Raw genomic sequence first — 8,596 nt, 5'->3', positions numbered from 1 at the left:
ATTATGGGATCAAGTTCTCTGCAGGAGAAAATTAGCCCCAGTTGCCATGTGCATCCCAGCCCACTGTGGGCTGCCGGCTGGCCCAGGGGTACCTTCCCGCTTCCTCTGCTGGGCCAAGAGCGCTTACCTGCAACGGGACCCGCCTGCACGGACCTCTCAGGTGAGCTCCGCAGGCCTGGGTCCACAGGTAAAGCCGAGGCTGGTGGCTCGCAGACCCCAGACGAGACTCCCTGTCACACGGCAGGCTCGCTGGCTTGCTGGAGGCTGGCCCGGGTGCCATGGGGGCTGCTCCTTGGCATTTCCCTGGGCTCCTGGCATTCTGGGGGTACCAGGGTGCTGGGATCTGGGGTTACAGGGCTACTGGGGTCCTGGTGTACCAGGGGCCAAGATCTGGGGTTCAGGAGGCCACGATAAGGGCAGCAAGGCCTTTCCCACAGTGCCCCATCTTTCTCCACCCTGCTCTCCGGAGCACCCTGTGAGCCCAGGCCCCACCTATGAATAACAGACAAGGCCCGGCTCCCTTCAGGCACCAGGTCTAGTCAAGCTAACTATGCCGTCATTCATCTGCAAGGGCTGGCTTCTGGCTACCTGGTTCAAGTACAGGGTGTTCACGTGGAAAACCTGTATCGATCGTCAGTTCTGTGCCCCATAGTGGGGCCTCGGCAGAGACGGAGAGCCCTGGCCCCACCCAGGCGTGCTGGGGGGACTGGAGTACACAGTCCACAAGTACCAGGACGGGGTGGCGGTGATGGCTCGAGGGAAAGAGGTGTACACACACACACACATACTCATACATTCACACACATTCAGGGACACTCAACGTGCACACGTGCAGACAGACATAGAGAAAACACATGCACACTCTCTCTCGTGCACACACTGTAGCAGGACAGATGATGGCCACCCGAAGAGCCTCATCCCTGGGACCTGTAAGTGTCGCCTTATATGGAAAGGGGTCTTTGCAGACTTGATGAAGTTAAGGATCTTTTTTTTTTTTTTTTTTTTTTTGCGGTACGCGGGCCTCTCACTGTTGTGGCCTCTCCCATTGCGGAGCACAGGCTCCGGACGCGCAGGCTCAGCGGCCATGGCTCACGGGCCCAGCCGCTCCGCGGCATGTGGGACCTTCCCAGACCGGGGCACGAACCCGTGTCCCCTGCATCAGCAGGCGGACTCTCAACCACTGCGCCACCAGGGAAGCCCGAAGTTAAGGATCTTGACATGGGAGGATGATCGCAGACTATCCAGGTGGACCCTAAATGCCGTCACAGGCATCCTTGTAAGAAGGGGGTGGAGGCAGATTTTACCCGGACCAGGAGGAGGCCACGTGGAGTCAGAGGCACAGACTGGAGGGACGCGGCCACAGCCGAGGGACACCGATACCCACCAGAAGCTGGAAGAGGCCGGAAGCGTCCTCCCCTAGAGCCTTCTGAGGGAGGACGGCCCTGTTGACACCTTGATTTCTCACTTCTGGTCTCCAGACTGAGAGAACCCATTGTTTTAAGCCCCCCAGTTTGGGGTCCTTTGTCCCAGCAGCCCCAGGAAACGAATGTACACACGCACGTGTGCACACACTCACACACGCACCTGCTAGGATGCAGTGGCACAGAGCAGCAGGGACGGAGCCCTCATCCATGGGTGTCAGGAAAGGGCCCCAGAGGAGTGAGATTTAGGCTGAAACCTAGAAGATGAGGGAAAGGCTGGGGAAAGGGCCAGGCCCTGCCTGGACCAGGAAGGGGTGCCGTGCGTTCTAGAACACTCTGGGAGGGGGCAGATGAGGTCACAGGAATGGGTGGGGGCCAGGTCCTTGGGGGCCTTTTAAGACGCAGTGAGGCCCAGGACAGTGGGGACAGGATCAAGGATTTTTGAAGCCTTGATCTGGCCACGTGGAGATCTGTCCTTCAGGAAATCACAGCCTGCATTCACTCCCTCCATCCCCTCCCTTTTTCTTTTTTTGTCCGTTACATTCATTTAATGCTTTTTTAAATTGTGGTAAAGTACGCGTAGCAAACTTTACCATCTTCACCATTTCCAGGTGTCCAGTTCAGTGGCCTTAAGTACCTTCATAATGTGCAACCATTCCCGCCATCCGTCTCCAGAACTCTTTTCATCTTGGAAAACTGAACCTCTGTCCCTATTGAACACCCCTCCCCCTCCCCTCCCCCTCCCCCTCCCCTCCCCTCCCCTCCCCTCCCCTCCCCTCCCCTCCCCCCCCTCCCTCCCCCCTCCCCTCCCCTCCCCTCCCCTCTCCCTCCCCCCCTCCCCTCCCCTCCCCTCCCCCTCCCCCCTCCCCTCTCCTCCCCTCCCCTCCCCTCCCCTCCCCTCCCCCTCCCCCTCCCTCCAGCCTTGGCAACCACCATCCTGCTTTCTGTCTCTATGAATCTGACTCCCCAGGGACCTCATAGACGTGGAATCCTGCAGGATTTATCCTTTCATGTTTGGCTTCTTTCACTGAGCAGAATGTCCTCAAGGTTCATCCACGTCGTCGCAAGTGCTGGAATTTCTTTCCCTCCTGAGGTTGAATAGTATCCCGTTGTGTGGATGGACCGCATTCTGTTTATCCATTCAGCCGTCCGGGGGCACTTGGATTGCTTCCACCTTTGGACCATTATGAATCATGGTGCTGTGGACGTGGGTGTACAAATAGCTGTTCAAGTCCCTGCTTTCCGTTCTTTGGGGTACCCAGAAGTGAAATCACTGGATCAAATGGTAATATTATGTTTAAGTTTCTTTGAGGAACCACCATCCGGTTCTCCAGAGCAGCTGCGCCATTTTACTTTCCCACCAGCACTGCTCAAGGTTCCAGTTTCCCCAACTCTTGTTACTTTGGTTGTTTTTAGCGTGACGTGGTATCTCATTATGGTGTTGACTTGCGTAACGACCGGTGATGTTGGCGATCTTTTCGTGTGCTTTTTATTGGACATTTGTATACCCTCTTTGGAGAAATACCTATTCAGGTCCTTTGCCCATTTTTAAATTGAATTATGTTTTTGTTATTGCTGAGTTGTGGGAGTTCTTTATGTATTCTGGGTATATTCATCTCTTATCAGATACAGTTTTCAAACATTTTCTCATTCACTGGGCTGCGTTTTCATTCCGTTGATTGTGTCCTTTGAGGCACAGAAGTTTTTAATTTTGACGCAGTCCAATCTATTTTTTCTTTTGCTTCCTGTGCTTCCGTGTTATAGCCAAGAAATCATTCCCATCCAGCCAGCCCTTTCTTTTCTCTTCTTACTTTTCTCAGCAAATCCCAGGCATCGAGTCACTTCCCCTGGAACACTTCAGCCTGCATTTCTTAAAAGCACAGCATCCTGCTTGCAAGACCCAACACCGCTGTCCCACCTAAGCGTTCGGTTGGTCCCTCAGCATCCTCTGAAACCCACCCATCGTCCCCTTTCCCCAGTCGTCTCAGGAATGGTCCTTTCAAAGCAGTGACTTGTCTCAGGACCCTGTGTGGCTTGTGGCAGCTCTGTCCCCCAAGTTTCTTTCAGTCTAATCCGTCTCCCCTCCTTTTCCTGGGTTGGCTGGCCATAGGCTGCTGCACACCTGGGCGCATCTCTGTCCCCTGTGCTGTCATTGACCTGTTCTTTCTGTGCCTCCTCCTTCTCGTAGGTGGAGGTGAGCACCAGCAGCTCCATCCACCGGGCCCGACAGCCCACTGTGGGTACCACGCGGTTCATGCCTCAACCCATCGGGAAGCGTGGAGATCTGGTCCCTCCCCGCAGGGTGACAGAAGCTGGGCCTGCGGGGTTGGGCGGTGATGGCTGTGTCGTGAAGCTCCCCACCCGCCTTTCGCCCAGGGGGTCTCTCTGTCTCTCCAGGGCGGGCTCCGCCGACATCGATGAGTTCATGAGGGCTGGTGAATGGTCATTTCCTAAGCTGACACCCCTTGCACAGTTATTAGCTGGCATTCTCCAATCGTGAAGAATGTTCCCTGATCAAATAAAACGATTTGGGGGACTTCCCTGGCGGTCCAGTGGTTAGGAGTCGGTGCTTTCACTGCCGGGGCCCGGGTTCGATCCCTGGTCAGGGAACTAAGATCCTGCCAGGCTGCGTGTGGTGAGGCAAAAAACAAACAAACAGGCAACCATGTGGTTAAGCTGAAACACTATTTGTGCGAGAAGGCAGATAGCTGCTTGGTGCTTTGTTTTGCATTATCAAGTTTCTCTGTAAGGAGCCAGTGCTTTAGCGATCTCCATCCGTATCCAGGGAGTGGGGTCTGTATTGCTTTGTTGGGGGTGGAGCGGGGGGGTCTCTTCCTCCCTCCTTCTGTCTGTGTCTCTCTCACATGTCCTTATGGACTCACAGGAGTTTATATATTCAGTGCATCTAAATCAGTTGCAGACACTCTTCTCTTTGACTGTTCCGTCTTTGCCCAGTGGCAGCCCCTGCTGCCCATATCCAGGTCTGGGGACCTGAGGGCCTGTCACCTCAGCAGGCACTAGCGACTCTCCAGACCCTCCTTCCCCCTTATCGGTCCGAGGGCCTCACTGGTATTCAGGGATTCCCGTAATGATGTCTCTCGGAGACCCGGCGTCCCAGCCCGCATGGCTGCGCAGGGTTCTCTTTCTGGTCATATCTGCACCCTCACCCCGTTGCCTTCTGAGTCAACACCACCTTATTTCAAAAAATTAAAAAATCAATCATAATTTTTTCTGAAAAGAATTACTGCTGTACGTTTACCCTTTTCAGCTTTTTGTGGAATGACCATCCTGGTTACCATATTTACTGAGTGCCTGCCACGTGTTGGACCAATACCAGTTCACCACAGCCCTGGAGGACGGGGGTCTCCAAGCAGCATCAGACATAAATGGGGGGTGGGGGCAGTATCTTGTTGTAAAAGAAGGTTCTATAAAATAATCAAAATCTAGACCGTTATCAAGGAAAGAAAGGAGCCCTGGTTGAACCAAGAACATGGGTCTGACTCAGAGGCGCTTTCCAACCCGCCTGGGAAGGGAGCCACACCTGGGGCCGCTCAGCTCTCAGGAGAGAACAGCACGCGGTGTGGATGCTGGAGTGAAACCTGGTACAATCCACTCTTTTTTCTTTTTTTTTTTTAAGATTTTTTTGAGGTGGACCATTTTAAAATCTTTATTGAATTTGTTACAATACTGCTTCTGTTTTTTTATGTTTTGGTTTCTTGGCCACGAGGCATGTGGGATCTTAGCTCCCCGACCAGGGCTCGAACCTGCCCCCGCTACACGGGAAGGCAAAGTCCTAACCGCTGGACCGCCAGGGAGGTCCCGTACAGCCCACTCTTGAAGAACAAATCTCATCGGAATGTTTAGCGTTTCAATGTAGCCTTTCTCAGAAAAGAGTTGACATTTTCATTGTACTTTGTGTTTTTTTTGCTTGTTTTTTAATTTAATTTTTATTTTATATTGGAGTATAGTTGACTTACGATGTTGTGTTAGTTTCAGGTGTATGGCAAAGTGATTCAGTTATACATATACACATATCTATTCTTTTTCAGATTCTTTTCCCATATAGGTTATTATAGAATATTGAGTAGCATTCCCTGTGCTCTACAGTAGGTCCTAGTGGATTATCTATTTTATGTATAGTGGTGTGTATATGTTAATCCCAAGCTCCTAATATATCCCTACCCCTCTGGTAACCTTTCCCCTTTGGTAACCATAAGTTTGTTTTTGAAGTCTGTGAGTCTGTTTCTGTTTTATAAATGAAAACCACTTAAGCCTTCAAAGTCATAAATTTTCTTTTCAAAAATAAGGGGAAATCTAATGAGTCAACTTTCACATGTGATTCTGAGAAATGTAATAGAGAAAATTACCTTTGGAAACCGCTTTCCTCTTCCGAGACTTGTGTTTTCCGAGATGGGCCGCAGATGGGCCGTCAGAACGAGTTGGATCGTGATCCAATTAGCCCACAGATCTCGGCCCCGAGACTCGAGCTCGGGAGGCCTGGCGGCGAGGAGGGCCATCCGAGAGAGGCTGATTAGATCAGAGGACACGGCTCCAGCCCGCTCGGGATGTGCGTATTTACGGCCCCATCTGCCCATCCAGGAAGCATCCCCGCATCCCTGGCCCCCAGGTTAGGACAGATGCCGGGCCCATGTCGCCACTGCTAGGGGCACCTGCACCGCCCTGTTCCCGGCACCCTTTACAGTCATGCCCCTGGCTCGGAGCTCCGCTGTGTGCCTGGCCCTAGGACCTCAGTAACGCAGTGTCCCTTGAGTGACTTGACTGAGCCGACGGGGAGCCCAAGCCTCGGTTGCCTGGACGGGGAGGTCAGTGCTGACAGAAAGGGTGCAGCACCACAGTTTTGTTTGACGAGGGCGGGGAAGGGGTGTGTGTGCACCCATGCGCCGGACACAGCCCCGCAGGCTCCTCTCAGACTCCGCCTAAATGTGCCTAAGAGCCCGGAAAAGCCCTGCTGGCCCTCCCTCCTTGTAGGCAACTGGGCCTCATTTATTCTGGGAAAATCAACCCCCTTCTCTTTCTAAAGGCCACGCAGAAGGGATCTGCCCACTTCTCTTGGTAGCTGGTTGGTCTACACTTTGCCTCCTCATAGCTAATCTGATGCTTTGTTCTTGCTATTTAAATCCATTCCTGTGTGTCTGGGGGACGGGGCCACCAGGGGCGGGGGCTGGATGACCGGCAGATGTCAGAGCCGACTAGGCTGGCCGTGGGGCCTCGAGACCCTGCCTTTGCACGTGGACCTGTTACCATTCCCGCCGCAGTCAGGGCAGCCCTGGACCCGCCTCCCCTTCCGTTTGCTGCCCTCTGGGTCTGTCCCGGGCTGACCAGCCCTCTGGGGCCCGGAGCGTCTGACCTGCAGGCACCTGTGAGGTCAGGGCCGGCCCACTGGGGGTGGCTTCTCCTGCTCCAAACACAGGCCCTCGGCTCACACCTTGAACCTCCAGGTAGCTGCCCAGCGTGGCAGGGAGCAGGGTGTGAGCTAAAGCCCGCTGCGGTCACATCTCCAGCTCAGGCTCTCCCGCCGTGGCCCTGTTTGTCTTTTTAGGACTCATTGTTGCCTTTGGCCCAGTTGTGGACTGGAGCTGGGCCCCTGGGGGGTCTGTAGTCCCAGCAGGAAGGATGCTGGATGCTCAGGCCTCGGCCAATCAGCTGCAGGCACAGCCCACACCCCAGGACTCCCTGTGGGGTCTTGGGAGATGCAGCCACAGTCCCCTGCCGTCCGCAGGACCAGGCTGGGGCTGGTGCCTCCTTGCTCCCTGTGGATGGGGATGACAGAGCCAGGGCTCCTGTGTCCCCCCCTCAGAGAGGAGACCAGGAGGCCCTGTTCTTAAGGCAACTTACAGTGTTGTGCAAACGTCACCACTTTCTAGTTCCGGAACATTCCCATGGCCCGAAAGAGAAGCCCCGTACCCATTAGCAATCACCCCCGACCCCATGCCCCTGCCCTGCAAACTCCCGGCAGCCGCGAATCTGCTTTCTGTCTCGAAGGATTTGCCTGTCGTGGGCGTTTCCTGTAAATGGCATCGTACAACCTGTGACCTTTTCTGACCTGCTTCTCTCGCTTAGAGCTGTTGCCTTTTGCCCTCAGAATGAAGCCCCCTCCCCAGATCAGGGCGACTGACCACCATCTCTCAGCCCCGTCAGTAAAATGGACACAGTAGCGAGACTGGCCTCACGTTGCTATCGTGAATGAGATCCTCAGGGTTGAAGGGCTCAGCGCAGCCCCCGCGTTAGTAATAATAACACAGCTGTTATTATTATCCCTGTTCAGAGCCTGCATCACTTAGGAATTGCATCCAGTGGCCAGGGACAAACCTCAGGGTCTTAATCCACACAGAGAGATCCTGGGGTTCTCATGGAGCCAGAAATCCAGGGGTGACACTGAGGCGCCTCCTGGCCGTTGGCATGGCCATCCTCGGTGTGGGGCCTCCTTGGGGTCCCAAGATGCCCGCTGCACCGCAGCAGGTCGTGGGAGCTCGGGCAGCAAGAAGGGGAAGGGCCGGGGGCAAAGGAGTGAAGGCTGGGCCCAGCCCCCTGGAGAGCTTTCTAGAAACCCCTTAGGTGGTCTTCCCTCGTGGCCACTTCTAGCAGTGAGGTCAGGCTCAGGAGAGACCTTTAGAGCTGGTCCATTGCCTCCACCCCCAGAGATGCAATTGGGGTCCCCGGAGCAAGGAAGAGGAGAGTAGAATGGGTGTTGTCAGACTGGTCCCCCACGGAGCTGGCCACCAGCCGCTGGCCATACAGCTGGGGAAACTGAGGCCCAGAGACGGGGTGGGGCTTACTAGTGAGGGGTCAGTGGGGAGGCCTGTTCGCTGTAGGTCTCCGGGCTCAGGGAGGAATGGCAGAGGCATGATCAGAGTGTCCAGGGCATTTGCAAGAGGTGGTTCTATTCGGCCCACTGTCCTGCCCCTGCCCCTTTGCATCTGGTGGGTGGCATCCCAGGGTGGGTACATTTTAGTGGGAGAGGGAAGGGTCCAGGGAGAGGAACTAGCTCTAGAAAACGCATCCAAGACCTTCTGGGTGGGATGAGGGGGCCGGGGCCTCTTCCTATGCCAGGATGTAGGGGTGGGCTTGGGGTGCTAATGAGGGAGGGTCCCCAGAGAGGCTGTGCTGCCTTGGGTGCCCGTTGGGCTGCATGTCCCCCCACATTCAGGCTGCAG

This window comes from Tursiops truncatus, chromosome 8 (assembly GCF_011762595.2).
Source record: "Tursiops truncatus isolate mTurTru1 chromosome 8, mTurTru1.mat.Y, whole genome shotgun sequence".
Taxonomy (NCBI): Eukaryota; Metazoa; Chordata; class Mammalia; order Artiodactyla; family Delphinidae; genus Tursiops; species Tursiops truncatus.
The sequence above is the reverse complement of the archived record's forward strand: the minus strand, read 5'-3'. Positions refer to the sequence as shown.